At 41.3% G+C, this 12148-nt stretch overlaps 2 long non-coding RNA genes across 5 annotated transcripts; one reads left to right on the top strand and one right to left on the bottom strand.

Annotated features, from left to right (window-relative positions):
- Nucleotides 1–4062: 4062 nt before the first annotated feature.
- LOC137172363 (uncharacterized) lies at nt 4063–11727 on the top strand. 4 transcript variants are annotated; one of them, XR_010924955.1, is made up of 3 exons: nt 4063–4391; nt 9227–9331; nt 10512–11726. It is a non-coding gene; the product is annotated as an uncharacterized lncRNA (long non-coding RNA). The 4 variants fall into 4 exon arrangements; XR_010924957.1 differs by lacking the exon at nt 4063–4391 and adding an exon at nt 4408–7542 and having other exon boundaries at nt 10512–11727; XR_010924958.1 differs by lacking the exon at nt 4063–4391 and adding an exon at nt 7553–8233 and having other exon boundaries at nt 10512–11727.
- LOC137172364 (uncharacterized) lies at nt 9015–9962 on the bottom strand. The gene is made up of 2 exons (XR_010924959.1): nt 9381–9962; nt 9015–9288 (listed from the first exon to the last, which is right to left on the bottom strand). It is a non-coding gene; the product is annotated as an uncharacterized lncRNA (long non-coding RNA).
- Nucleotides 11728–12148: the final 421 nt, after the last annotated feature.

Below are 12148 nucleotides of genomic sequence, written 5' to 3' on the forward strand. Positions count from 1 at the left end.
ATTGTGTGCATTTTACCACCACAATTGTGAGAACCATTGCTTGTTATTGACTTAAACTTTATTTTTTTAAGCCCCAGTGAAACAATGCATATACATAATCCTCAAATAAACAGACAAAAGGGTAAAAGTTTAGAAAATAGTGGCAATTAAAGTGCAGGCATTCATGCAGTTTGGTGGGTGAGTGTATCTGACCTGGCCTTCTCTGTGCCTTCCCTCAACCCTACCTAGTTTCCATTACTTGCTTGCAAAATAAACACACCGAACCATAGGAATGTTATCCCAAACTTACTAATTTGCCTTGATTACATTAATATTTTTTCAGTTGAAATTGCCCTTTTCCCCTTCCTATTGCTTGTTGTTTATTTTCCTTTTTCCCCTCCCACTCTGCTCCTCCTTCCCCCTCTACATGCATTGCTTTCACTATTAGCACACAATTAAGGGTGATTAGTTGTCAGACGGATGCCCTGTATTTCCTGTGTGTATGTATATGTGTACGGTGTATGAGTGGGTGTTTATGTTGTTGTCTGTTTATGTAATCATGCAAAAAAAAAAAAAGGAGTGGAATAATATAGGCTGATCATATAAGATCCACTAATGGGGTCAAGGAGTAGAGTTAAGGATTTCCTGCCTGCCTCTGTCCTTTGTGATCTGTAGATGTATTGAGATGTATTGAGATGTATTGATATGTATTGATCAAAGTTGTATTCGTATAAAGGGTTCAGATGACGTAGCTCCCCCTGCAGTCACGCCACAACTCGTTTAGTCTACACAGAGATTTTACAGGATTTCAGATAGATCTTTTCATGTGGAAACTCGCTGCTTGTATATGCTATTTATAGATGCTTTTACACAGACTAATTTTAGAACCGTGACGTGTTTGTTTTTGCAGTGTTTGGAAAGATTGGAGCCTCTGATCCTCTCTTATTCATCCCCATATAACCCATTGCTCATAGATGGGAGGGCCGAGATAAGACGGAAAAAGAAACATCAGCTGGCAGCACACCACGTTTTAAAAAACAAAAAATTCTTGATGTCATTTTATTGCCCCCTTTATGATTTCTACAGGTTTGTCTTTTTACATCGTGTTGTAAAAATTGATAATTTTGTGGGATCCCACTAGCATAAAGTATTATCTGGCCAGATCAACGTCACTTTCCACTACTGAGCGCGGTCCCAAGATCCATCACGGTAATGGAAGAGTAACAAAGCCCACATGGATCTGCAGGAAAACAGAAGAAGGTGTCTGAACATAGTAACAGCCTGCGCTGGTTGTAAAGACATTATGGCCCAATCATGTTTCTGATACTCAGATGTCAGCTTGACAGGCATCATGATTTTGCGAGGCAGTGAATCCCTTTATTGCTATTTCCAATGAAAAGCCTCCGCTGGCTCACGGAAAAATATTAACAGGTGTTTGTATGTTTTGTGAATCTGTTGCAGCTGCGTCATGTGAAAAGAACACTTCTTTACATTCTGACTTGGGTCGTAACACCGGGCTTTTCAGCGTCGCTTGAAAACATATGGTGCTCACAGCCTTGACCGATACCTTATATGCTCAAGTAGTCCTAATTTTCCCGATGATTATTTATACAGATTCAGAATGTAGACCGTTGCTCTTGGTAGAACCAGACAGTCCATAACTCACTGGGCCTGAGAATAAAGCTTTTAGTCATTTTTTTCCTCTTATCGTAATCCCATTGCAATATGCGTTGATTTATCGTGTTTTGAATTATGCTTTGCTTGTCGGCTATGTCATTGCTTGGAGGAAAATGGCAAGCTGTTTCAAAGCTCGTCTGTGTTTCTCACTAGTATACGCCATCACATGGGCTTTTATCTTACACTGCTGGCCAAAATGCAAGGACGGAGCTTATCATAAAAGGCTGATCAGAACCTTGAATCTAACCGTAACCTCGCCGGAGAAGTAAACATGAAGAGGAACAATAAAATCGTGGCTTAGTAAAGAGGCGAGTTTGTGTCTTTGGGACCGGGCCAGAAAGTAAATATGATGACAACAACTCCTGTTTATTTGTGTGCTGTTGAAGAGTCTTCTTTTACACAGGGCTCAGAGACATTCTTGTCTTTGATGAAGGGGCTGGCATGCGAGGCAGGGAGACAAAAAGAAGAAGAAAGGAGAGAGGGAGAGCAGAAGAAGAAGAAGAGCGAGAGATTAAGTGTGTGGATATTCTGGCAGGGAGCGGAGGCAGGACGCCAACAGAAACTCTGCTTTTGTGTGACATGGATACACAAAGTTCTGCGCAATTGTGTCCATGCTTACGTGCATAAACACATGCATAAGTGAGGGCGTTTATACAAAATGCATGTAAAGACACCTACGCATAGAGACAATGCACATAGAAACACAACCAACAAATATACCCATATACAAACACCAGATACACACACACACACACACTCATGCTTTTCTCTCTAATTGGATAACTCGACATGTGTTTGTTCATAGAACTGTTTTATTAAATAATACAATTTAATACAAACAATTTAACACACTAGCCTAAATATTTAGAAAAATCAATATGGGCCCCTTTCAAAACTAACAGCGTTGCACAATAGGTGGGGTAGTTTCACCAGGCTTAACAATATTATGGTAAGAAGCGATTAATATCAGAAATAATGTTTGAACAATTGAGGGGACATTTAAAACAAGCTTCAAGATTAACATCAGATTTCACAGTAGAGCTACGTTTGCTATTGAAACACCCATAAACAGCCCTTCCTGAGTACGTCTCTATTTGTACAGCAAACACAACTACAAAGACGAAATGGGATTTCACAGAAGAGCCACTTTCTGACCCACTGCTGCATCATGATGGTTGGGCTTTCATGGCTCCACTGTAGTCCATATTATTACAATATTTCATTTGTAAAAAATCACCGATGAGAGGAGGAGTTAAAGTATGGATTTAAATTAGAGACAAAATTCTGTGCAGAATTTGTGCAGAAAGTTATTTTTGTCCAACAATTTTGGGCAATAAAAAATAAATACAGCCTCGTGTTTCACTGTATTTATGAATTAAAGGGGACCTATTATGCTAAAGGAGATTTACATTTCTTTTTTAATTACAAAGCAGGTCTAGGTGATATATAAATACTGTGAAAGTATCGAAACGCTCAGTCCACGGAGAAATGGCTCGTTTAAAGTCAGAAACTGTGCCTTTAAACGAGCCGACGGGACCTTCCCGCCTCTCCTGAGAGAAACAAAATATGTTTATTTATGTGATTCACCTAATTTATGTGTACTTGTTTCATTTCAGCTCAGTGTGAGAGTCTCTCCTGCATTTTGTTGTAATTTATGGTCCCGCTAGTTTCTCTCCTCTCCTCTGCTGTCTGTGTTTCACCAAGGGTGGGGCTCACACACACACACACACATACACACACACACACACACACACACGGGAGCAGAAGAGAGACAGTCGCGGAAGTAACGCAAAACCTTCAAAGGTTGGATAACATTATCCTTAGCAGTGGCCATCGCAATTTACCAGTGAGTTTTACTCAGAGCCCTGGTTTTACCTGGCTACAATCCATTACCTGTGGTTGGCCTGGGCATGGGTCACCCGGAAAAAGCGGACAAAAGCCGAGTGAAAATTGCGTGAGGAAATGGTGAAACACGCACAAGAAATGGCGAGTTACTGCGTGAGAAATGGCGAGTTACTATTATTAGTTACTAGTACCATTACTACGCCAACTGTGGGCGGGCTTTCTCCTTATTGGTTACTGCACTCTGTCAATTAGTTTTCCGCTGTGCCAGCCTCATCTAGCTATGAAAAATGTGTTGATCTTCAAATAAAATTATAAAGTCATTAACGCTGTAGACAGTATAAATAGACAGTTAAGAACAGTGGAATATAAATAGACGACATACTGTCAAAAACTATACTTATAAAAACTTCATCAATAGGTCTATACAGGTCATCAAGGTATGCAAGCTATAGTGTTGAAAAATAACGTTTTATGGTCTGTAATATTGAAAAGCTTATAATTTAAAAATGATAAGTGTGGCTTTACAAATCAAATTTCTTAGCCCCGCCACATAATTATGGTATCACTCACCCAAATATGACCATAAAACATGCAAATGTTTGAAAATAAGCCACAAAAATGAAAATATTAAACTGAAAAAAAGGGGTATAATATGATCTCTTTAACTTTAGCAGCAAGAAGAGACACGCGCATTTGTTAAAAGATTATGGCTCCCAGAGGGATTGTGAAGCCTGTGTGTGTACGCTGGGGGGGTATACAGAACCAGTCAAAAGTTTGGACACACCTTCCCATTATCTTGAATGAGTCTTTTGACTGTGTGTACCATTCTGCCAGCTGCTGATCAAAATCAACTTGACTGGGCTCCTGACATCGTGGAGTAGATCTTCAGAGTAAGTGAATCACCACTGCTTGGGGGTTGTACTTCGTTTCATGGTGTACTTTTTTCCAAGAAGACATTTTTAAAACTAATACAAATTATATGGATTTGATACATAAACTCCTTTGTCACTTTTTTTCAGTTGCTCTCTCAAAGTTTTATGTGTCTTTAACATACATAGTGTTAATGTATCATATTTTCAGACAATCAAAGATGGAGAAAATTACTTTTTTGCCTTGTTTGTCAAGTGTTATGAATTATGCCCATGTAGACTAAAAGAACTTGGAATGAGACAGCAGCACAGGAACTTCCTTTTATAGGGGCCAGTCAACATTAAAATAAGCAAGTGAAGAATTTTGCTTACTTTTAGGCATAAAAAATTATAATTTGTCCTGTTCTATAAACTACTTTTACAGTCTATTTACGTATATGTCTGCCGGTGTAACTAGAGCCCAAACCTTTATTCTAAAATATTTTTAAAATTCAATTGCCTCTTGTGGTGTTTCATACTTTCATTCCTGGACTAGGAAAAAAAAGCAACCACATGACCACAGTAAATCTCATAATTTCCACTGCTAACTCATCACTGATGACCTATGGAGGGAGTAGACAGACATGACACACGTCTGCCTCACTTCTTGTTCATACCATCTCCTGCTAGATCCAGATCCCACCCTCCTCAGTGCAGGTGTCATGACCAACTAGTAGGAAATGCCGATACAAGGACATGAAATACTAACTGTTTTTGATCGGACAATAATTTATCATGACAAAAATGCCCACAGAATATGGCAAGGGTAATGAGGGAATATGTTTAATCCAGCGAGACATCTCTCTGAGTGAAAGAATGGTCAGAGACGAGACTCGTGTCTATTTATGTAGTCTGCGTGTGCTGTGCGTGTGGAGCTGCATTCACAGAAGCCTACAGGGGATTTGCCTATTCAACTAAATCGTGGCACCCTTATCTCTCCCATTTCGTTATCTCCAACATGGTAATTGCTGACTTCCAATCACGCTTGTTTTCCTCTAATAGGGAGACTTTTTCGTCTTAGGACTGAGTTTGCTCTGACTTCCCTTCCGAGTACGGCCCCACCTCCACACTGACACACAAGAAATACCCACGGGAATACATAAACACGCATAGACAGACACACACCCGTGCGTCCTTTGTTCATGCCATGACCATGGGGGGAAATCACTGACTTCTACTGACGGGACTTACAGGACACAGTATGTCCAAAGGGGTCTGCAGAGTGCTCATTATACTCTGTTCTGTAGTGAAAAATATTGTATCCTTCATAGTATCAGCAGGAGGCTTGCTACATTAGGTTTCTTACATGAAAAGCAACATTAAGAGGATGTAATGTGGAACAGTGGAATAGTACAGCTTCATCTTTGGTTAAAGCCTACTGGTGATCCAAACAAATATAGCGTGTCCTTGAGAGACACATGTGTTTGATACTGTAATCCTGAGTTGCCAACACTTTTGGAACAGGAATACAAGTGTCTACTTTGATGATGCTCTTTTTCAGCCTCGTTAAAAAGAATTCAAAAATAGAAACTTGTTCTTGTCTTGTGTCCAAGCGCATTACATTTATTTGCTTACCATGACCTTGATACAGAAAACACCGCATACACCCCCACCGTGAAACATCCACCATTATGTCAGCATTTCATTTCCCCTTCTTTCTCCCAGGAACACACAGTCACAGCCCTGTTGTCCTTGGCGGCCCCGCGGTGAAGGGGAACTGTACCACATGTTGTGTCGCGGTTAACCAAGGGCCGACCACTTTAAAAGAGCCTAAATCAGTGCAAACCATCTTGTACTAATTCTCTGGTTGAGGATGAGAGGAGGGGGATAACCTGGTGGATTGATTACTCCACCACAGATATGATATGTGTAACCTGGGCTGGTTACATGGTGGTAGACCACAATGACCAGGCGCCACTTGAGTATCTGTTGGAGTCTGTTGGAAGTGGTTGGTTTCTGACAACTTTGTTCTGTTTGAAAAGGCAGACTTGACAATGAGGGCCAAACAAATGCACTTGAAGAGCTAGAAATTTGACACTTGAAAAGCAAGAAATATGACACTGTTTTTGGATTATCTCAGACCAGTGTGGAGCATTATGGTATTAGGAGTACTGTCTTACAGGCTTTACTCTTATTATTGTTTAGAATTTAGTGATTTCATCACAGTTACTAATCTAAACTAGGGGTTAGCTTGTTTACTGTCTTCGCAGGAGTTGGATGCAAGGTTTGACATCAGTTTCATCTCTTTATGTTCAGTGGAGAGACAGATCCGCTATGTACGTTAGCTTGGCGCAGGTGCTGGAGACAGGGTTTTACGAAATGTGCAGCTAGCACACGTCTCATTTTCGTTTATTACGTTTGTTAGAGCTAATGGAAATGACTATATGCAACGTGAAAGGAGTTATCGTAGAATTGTCGTCCAACTCTGTAGTTCTGCTCAGTTGTACGGAGCGTTGCTTTGGTTTCCCGCTCCACAAACCAGCACCAGAGGAAGCTGTTTTCAACGAAAACACTCTGACAAACCAACTGTAAACTGCTCAGCAAGGAGAACAAATATTGGACTTGTATTCATCAGGTGGTCTGCACCATAACTCCAAATGAAAGCTAATGTTGTTCTGTGTTTCTTTGTCTGTAAATAGGAAACTGTTTGCTAATGTGCTTGCCATTACAACTTCACTGCTTTACAACAACATGTCAATGTTGTGTTGACAGTTTGTTCTGCTGTCTCTAAGCAGTCAAACAAAATTCATGCAGCTTTAAATACAAAAAATGTGTTGGAGTTGTTAGGAGACACCATAGACTGTGTATAAAGATCAATGAAGCGAGGTGTGACGTCACCCATTGGTTTGAAGCCCAGAGTTGCCGCTTATGGTCGGCACCATCTTTTTTCCCCTTGTTTGGAGCCAGGACCTTCCAGATAAGGAGTACGGGGTGTTGTCTTTCACGCCCCACCATCTCAGAGCGAAGCTAATGCCAGCTTACTGGGAACATCGAGCGGTGCACACTTGGGCTAACGTTGGCTACTTTAGGCTAAATTGCACCAACAAGGCAGTCATATCATTCAAGTAACATTACACTTATGAAATATTGCAACAATATTCTGACTCAGTGCAAATGCCCGGGAGGATAACAGGTGAGTAAACTGTTAATCACAGCTGTCAGTCAACGCCCACACCTTCGACATCAAAGCGTTTTGATGATTATAAGTCTTCAAATTTCATTAATGGAGCAATAATTTCCAAAATGACCACTAGCACATTTATTAGAGGTCCTGGATTTAGCGATTGAGACCATCACTGAAAAAAGTTATTGACTTAGCATTTCTAGAAAGAAATTGACACTTTTTGAATGGGAGCCAATTGGAACCATCATCAAGTGGCTGTGTGTAGCATTGCACTCTAAGGTACTTCCCCTTTGGCTTCAACCTCAAGCCATCATAGTTGCTGCTTGGAAGACACCTTTGACAGAGCTGAGCTGAGTAACAAAACAAACTGTTTTGAGCATTACAACTAATTACTTTTGCTGTTGAGTGATTAGTAACGTAATAACTTTTTTAATGGGTGATTAATGAATGAGTTACTGATGACATGTTTCAAGACGTAGGAAACTGTGACAGAAAATAAGTGCAATAAATAAGCACACCCAGAAACAAAATTTAAAGGTGCAGCTAACTTGCAAAAGATCACAGCATTTCTCCCCCTGCTAGCATGTTTTTCCTGCTTCTTGGTATCGATGGCAGGGCATTTTTTTTGCATGACACAGAAGAAGAAAGAAGGTGGCAGCAGCGGTGGTGGAGATGGGAGTTTGGCCACGCCACTGGAACAGTTGAGTTCACTGAGAGCAGTGCCTGAGCGTGATTAGCTGAGCTGCAGTGGTGCTTTGCCAGCTCCAGTGAAGCCAGTTCTCATCTGTCAGTGAGTGTGTGTGTGTGTTTGTATATGTGTGAAAGAGAGAAAGAAGGAAAAGAGCAACAGACTGAGAGAGACAATAAGAACAGAGAAAAAGCAGAGAGAGATACTGTAATACTACTCGGGATTGGTATGTCTTTACTGCCATTTGAAACTGAAGCGATGTGTGGCCCGGCACCATGGTTTCCAAGTTACACCCAAAACAAACAAACAAAGGAGTTTGGGCAGTACGTGTGTGTATGTGTGTGTGAGGGAGTGAAAGATTCTAAACCTCTCTTAATTTCACCGTAACAAACGTATTCGCACACACACACACACAAACACACGTGTGTTTGTGTAATGACACGTTCTTCTCGGGGATGGATTTTCCTAATACAGTAACGATGACGCAGGGCGCCGAGAAATGTTGCGGTGTTTCAGTTCATTAGGAATCTCATCGAAACCTGTTCATCACATTCCTGACACTTAGCGTCACGTGTCACTGTTTTCAATGCGATGCAAATATAGCATCTGACGCGTCTGTTTGTGTTTTGGAAAACCCAGGTACAAAGTCACCAAGGGAGGGGTGTGTTGTCGTGAGAATACACAAGGGTGTATAATTGATACCAGAGATGTGTTAGCAATGTCACTTTGATCAAATTTCTCTGTAATCAACTTATCATTTGTGTCAAGTGTATGTATATAACTGGCACCTGCATTGAGTACACAAGCAAATTTATTCCAGCATATAAGGATATTGCTTTCTTATTTTTTGTTTATGCCTGTGTTTATGCTTGGGTGTGGGACACTGGGACCTCTTCATCCTCTCCAGATTTTTGTCAGCTAAGGTTTCGGGGGTTAGCTCATATGGAAAGCTGATTCCAGAGCTTGCTTCATCTCACATGGTTTCAATCACCTTTTTTCCTGCAGACCTTGCAGGTTCTGACGCAGACCTTCGCTCCAGGACTCCTCAACCTGGACCAGGGCAGGCACTGGGGAGCAAGCAAATTAGGGAGAATGAAGAAAAGAATGGGAGTGAGAAAGCGAGGAGGGAATGAGAGCATGAAAATGAGTTTTCACACACCTCTTTGCTCCTTTTCCTCACGTCTCCTCTCGTCTTGCCTCGTTTCGTCTCCTATCCTTTTGTCTCTCGTCTCCTCTAGTCTAGCCTTGTCTCCTTTTGTCTCGTCTCCTCTCATTCCCCTTCGTCTCCTCTCATCTCTTCTTTCCTTTTCTCTCATCTCCACTCATTTCCTCTCGTCTCCTTTCCTCTCATCTTGTCTCAAGTGCTTTCCTCTTGTTTCCTCTTTTCTCCTCTCCTCTCATTTAGACCAGTCTAGTCACATCTCCTTTTGTCTTATCTCCTCTCCTCTCATCTCATCTCGTCTCCTCTGCTTCCTCTTGACTTGTCTCTTCTCATTTTGTCTCCTCCCGTCTCCACTCTTCTCCACCTTTGTCCTTTCCTCTCCTTCTCTGTTCTCCTTTCATCTCGTCATGTCACCTATCTCATCCTCTTTGTCCCCTCTTGTCTTGTCTCCTCTCATTTTGTCTCCTTTTGTCTCATCTCCTCTCCTCAGCTCTTCTCTCAACTCGTCTTGTTACCACTCCCATCCTCTTAGTCTCCTCTCATCTCGTTTTGTCTCCACTCATCTCCCTTCCTCCTGTCTCCTCTCGTCTCCACTCTTCCCCTTCTTTGTCCCCTCCTCTCATCTCCTCACATCTTGTCTTGCTTCCTCTCGTTTCCTCATCTCGGCTTATCTCATTTTGACTCCTCTTTTCTCATCTGCTCTCCTCTCGTCTTGACTCTTGACTTTTGTTTCCTTTCCTCTCGTCTCCCTTCCTCTTGTTTATTTTCATTTGTCTAATCTCATTTAATCTTGTCTTTATCAGGCACTAATCACATGACAAAATGATGAATAATCTTGTGAAATGTCTACTTTCGCTTTTGTAGTGGATTGCAGAGCAAAATCTCATGCATTATCTGAGTAGTATTCACTGTCACGTTCAATATTTTGTTTTATTGTTGGGGGCAGACAGTTAGAAACTCACTAAATAGATGGGACAAGGGCAGGAAAAAGGACGCCAGCCGTCATATGTTTTCTTTGTCTTCCCAAAGTAGCAGCGAAAGAGGAAGTAGGCTTGTGCTGGTGAGAAAAAAAAACTCTGAATGCATCAGAGACTAAATTAAACAAAAGGCCTTTTCTTCGCTTCTCAGTTTGCTGGAACAAGCTCTATTCTGAAGGATTTCCCTCAACACCACTCTGGGTGTCAACAGCAGGATTCATGGAGGCAGAGTGTGTTCACATGGATCCTGCGGAGAGGAGGGGCAGCCAGGGGTCACCTCAGGTCACCGGCAGGCACTGCAGGAGGATGTGACTCTGCAGCCTAACAAGGGTCTGCTGATGCGGGCCTACACATCCCATCTGTCAGTGCTACTATTCCTCCTCACTGGCGGGAGCGAGCTACATGCAACAGTGAAGTTATGAGGGAGTAGCAGTGGGATGTTTCCTGAGGGAAGAGAGCAGCGTGATGGCCACTGAGGAACCGCAGTGCGGTTCCTTCTCCTAGTTTTGTTTTCATTCTGAATGGGGTCGGAAGTGTTATTTGGGTTAGTATTCAGAGTGCTGGTTTATAAACATGACTTCTGTTCGATGGGAACTTCTGTCAGAGTCTGGTAGACACATTTTTGCCTCCTCACTGCGTAGGAGAACAATAACATGTCATCAAATACCCAGTGGATGGTCAGAGTAGATAAATACTGTACCATGACTGTTTGTACTGCCTGTTTCTAACAAGCTCTTGGCTTTTAGTTCTTATTTGTCATTTGGCTTTCATTTTAACAAATATGATCTAATCACACTAGGGGAGAAGCAGTGCTGCATAAATAAAATGATACGTCACGTAATCTGCAGTCATTCTTGCCAGGTGTTAAAAAGTTGCCTCAAGACAGAGACCCATGTAAGTTAATTTAAAGGAAAATTACAGTTTATTATAATTTAGATCTTATTTTCACAGTTTTAGCTGTTCTTTTAAAAAAAGAGGTCAGATGGGGAAAGAAACACAAGCAGTCAAGCAATCAGACAGGTTATAAACAAACCCGCAGGTTAGCAGAACTTATTTAGACCTGATTTGATTTGCAGAACTTGCTTGTGTTTGACACACACAGAGAGTTTTTATGTACACTGACAGATTGTTACTGACGTGTCAGGGGCCGCATACCGCTCGCATGTATGTGGGAGCATATAACTCCCAAGGAAATGGTTTTTACATTACTGTTTGTGTATGAATTAAACAATCAAGATATGTTGCTTTAGGTGGTGAGCTTTAGAGATTTAGATTAGAATTTTTTAACTTTGGAGAGAACCTTTCTTTATTCTAAGCATATATTTCCCAAAATGTCAAACCAACTATTACTTTAAATCTTCAGAGCAGTAATTTCTTTATTTCTTATGTTTGCAAGTTATGTATTTTCATAGTCAAAGCCTGTTTCAGGTTGTGTACATTTCAATAACATAAAATATCCACAGTCCTAACCATATGAAATTTGCTGTACATTTTTAATCATTTTCATTACTCCAGCTCTTTCAAAAGACTTCCGTGGTTAAACAGTGGTTAGAAAATACAGTCTCGAGGAAAAAAAAAGTCAGTACTGTGCTGTACTGTCTGCATGGGCCAGACAGGTCAGTTGGCCAAGCCGATAAAGATCTGCTGTGGAGCTGCATTCTACAACAAACAAGTGCCCCGATAAATGACAGGACGGGGGGGAGTTTACCCAAGGCAGCAGACATAAACACAGCAACCCTCATGGATGGAGGGAGGTAATTTAGATATACCACCACCATTAGCCCAATT

This window comes from Thunnus thynnus, chromosome 20, assembly GCF_963924715.1.
Source record: "Thunnus thynnus chromosome 20, fThuThy2.1, whole genome shotgun sequence".
Lineage (NCBI taxonomy): Eukaryota > Metazoa > Chordata > Actinopteri > Scombriformes > Scombridae > Thunnus > Thunnus thynnus.